This window comes from Triticum dicoccoides, chromosome 5B (assembly GCF_002162155.2).
Source record: "Triticum dicoccoides isolate Atlit2015 ecotype Zavitan chromosome 5B, WEW_v2.0, whole genome shotgun sequence".
Lineage (NCBI taxonomy): Eukaryota > Viridiplantae > Streptophyta > Magnoliopsida > Poales > Poaceae > Triticum > Triticum dicoccoides.
Window position 1 is genome coordinate 581,924,047 of NC_041389.1, and position 3,024 is coordinate 581,927,070.

Consider the following 3,024-nt stretch of genomic DNA (forward strand, 5'->3'; position numbering starts at 1 on the left):
AACTTTCTGGACGGATAATTACAAATCACATAATGATTGAAATCACATGTTCATTGAATCCCAACCATACTTGCAAATGACATAACTGCAGCCATAATTTTTTTGTTAAACCCGCCAAGGCCAAAGTTTTTTTATTGAATCCCAACCTAGCATTTCAACATGTCATGATCTATCTGAACCTGCTAAATAAACATGTAATGAACAGGGGTGCATGAACAGAGGAAGCAGTGCAATGCTCGCATCGATTGTTACAGAGCAATCAGAAAGACACTGGGCAAAATGTAAAGGGCAACTAGTTGAAAGGCTTACAAGGTCTGAACTAACTGATCACTAATTAGCACACATGGTTCTTGCTTTGTACATAGCTTGTCGAACCATTAATAGTTCTCCGCAAAGGATATGACGACCAAACAAAAAAGCACTAACGTACATCGCATCCTTGTGAGAACAAGACTACACATAAAACTACTAATACTGGATAGCACGCAGATTTGCAGAGTCTGTTGTTACTTTCTGGACTGATGATTGCGAATGGCATCATGATCGAAACCTCATGTTCATGCCTTTGATTTTCTTTTCCCAAGTAAACTAGGAACAACCTGGGACACGAGGAAATCCTTCATAACACCAGGGCAGCTCTTGGTTAAAAGGTCGAAGCCTTCAGACTCCATGGCTGCATCCAGATTCGTCGGTGAGCTGAGGAACACCAAGCATGCTGCCTTAAGCTCCTGGCAGTGGTGCTGCTCCGCCAATGCCAAGATGGTCGCCACGGAGCTAGTATCGATATGCTTGCACAACTTATCTGCACAAATCAGCTTCAGCCTCTCCAAATCATACCTATCTGCTGCAACAAGCAAATGCTGAGCCATGGCAGATTCTTCTTGTTGCTTCATATCTGGCAACGTATCAGTGTACATGAAAGTAAGCAGAGCATTAAACACTTGCGCCTCCATGTCATCTATGGGTATGGCCTCAGTGGTGGTTCCCTCCTTCATCGAACCGAAGAATTCTGCTCTGAAGACTGGAGACCGCGCCGCTAGCACCAACCGGTGGGCCGAAAATGTCTCCCCGCCGACTCGGAATTCGACATCGACGCCCGCCTTGCTCGACAGGAGAATCCCCAAATGCTGGTGCAAGTCAGACGGTGGCACCGGGATGGATGGTGTCTCCTGCGTGTGGAACTCGCTCATCATAGCGACATCGACCTTTACAGTGAAGGAATCGTCCTTGAGATGCTCTGATTTCTCCAATTCCTCCGTTTTCATAAACTTCTGGAATCCCCAACTTTTACCCACCAAAAAGTCTCTGATCTTGGTAGTCAAGGTATGCAGCGGCACCGGCTTCCCGTCTTGGTCGATTAAGCTGAACTTAACTTGTGCCTTCACGGTCTCGCCCTTGGCTACGGTATCATCGAGTGTGAGAAAGAGGGATATGTAATCGATGTACTCGGACTTGTCCCCGTTGGGATAGTAACGAAGATGCCATGTGCGGCCTCCCACCTGGAACGGGCAAGAGTCGATCCACTCGCCATTGGGGAGCTCCTTGGTGCGCGAGTAGCCGTCGACCTTGAGCAAGTGGTAGCCGCTCACGGCCCCGGCAATGATGGAGGATGTGGATCCGGAGGGGAGGCCGGCACCGCCGAGACGCGAGGAGGTCGCCATCGTGCGCGACTTGGTCGGTTGGACCCGGTGGCTGGTGGGGAGAGGCGGAGGCGGCGGCGGCGGCAGGGGTAGGAAAGTGGACGGCCGCTAGGGTTTTGGGCGGTGGATGGTGAAGCCAGGGAAAGACTGAACGGAGATTTTTTTTTTTCACTGGACGGAGAAGGCAACTTGACTCTTCAGCTGGTATATCCGTTCCGTGCCTATCTCTTCGCGTTCTCCTGAAGGGAATACGTTGATCTCCATTTCCACTTGAATCAGATCGTCCTCTCATGTACACCGAAATGGAAAATATTCAACGGTGCTCCTTCACATTTTCCTCGTTGTATTGATTTGTTTTGAACGCCGATAACTACCACATGTGTGGCATCTAGTGGGGTTGTGCCGCACGTTCTGTGTGGCACGGCGACGACCCCGTCCACATGATGGCGTCCGGGCGCACACAACCACAACCCGCACGTCCGGTGTGTGGCACAATCGCCCACACATCCGTGCAATCGAGCGCGCTGCCCGCACGACCTAACGCGTCCGTCGTCCCGGCCTGCCTTCCAACTCCATTCCGCCTTGCCGCTGTTGTCTCCTACCTCTCGATCCCCTACCTCCATCGTCTTCCTTCTCTGGTTGCCATGGCAACCAGACCAGATCTCTAGCGCCTCCCCACCCCCACCCCCACCCCCACCCCCGCGACGACGAGCTACCAGGTCGATCTCTGATCTCCTCATGTTTCTCGTCCTTCTTCTATCCAGAAAATTGAAATTGCAGATTGCCCACGAACATGGCAACTAGATCCACGCTGTCATGACAAACACACCACGGATTTTTGTGTATTCAAATTTGCCCACCAAAGTACACCAGATTGCAATATTCCATCCTAGAGTTGAGCTAAACTTCTGGGTTGGGTTGGTGCGAGTAGTTGATGCATAAGAATGCGTAGGAATCACTAAAAATAGGGAAAAGAAAGGAGGGATTTGGGTGGTGCATAGAGAGGGAGGAAAATAATTGCCACATGTTTCTGATGTTAGTTGCCATTTATTTTTATCGTCAGCTGCCATAATATTATGTTGTTAGTTGCCATCATATTTTGTTCGCTGTTGCCATCGGTTCGAAATGATAGTTGGCATCCAGATTTTAGAAAAGAGAATGAATGTGCATGTCCTACTTGCCATCATGTGTTGGTTGTCTATGCAAGAAATGTGATAAGATTGTCGTGTTTTCTTGTATGTGCAAATAGAAAGAATGCATTTTGCGGATATTGATGCGCTCTTGTTCATGCAGTGACTAAAAACAAAGTGGGAGAAAAAAAGGAAAAATGAATCATGAAGACGGCACTGATCCTTGGTTTTCTCAAAGGCCAGAAACGCCCCCT

The 3,024-nt window shown here is 48.9% G+C and overlaps 1 pseudogene; it reads right to left on the bottom strand.

The window, feature by feature from the left end:
• Positions 1-392: 392 nt before the first annotated feature.
• Positions 393-1,661, bottom strand: LOC119306215 (annotated as a pseudogene).
• Between the last annotated feature and the right edge of the window lie 1,363 nt (positions 1,662-3,024).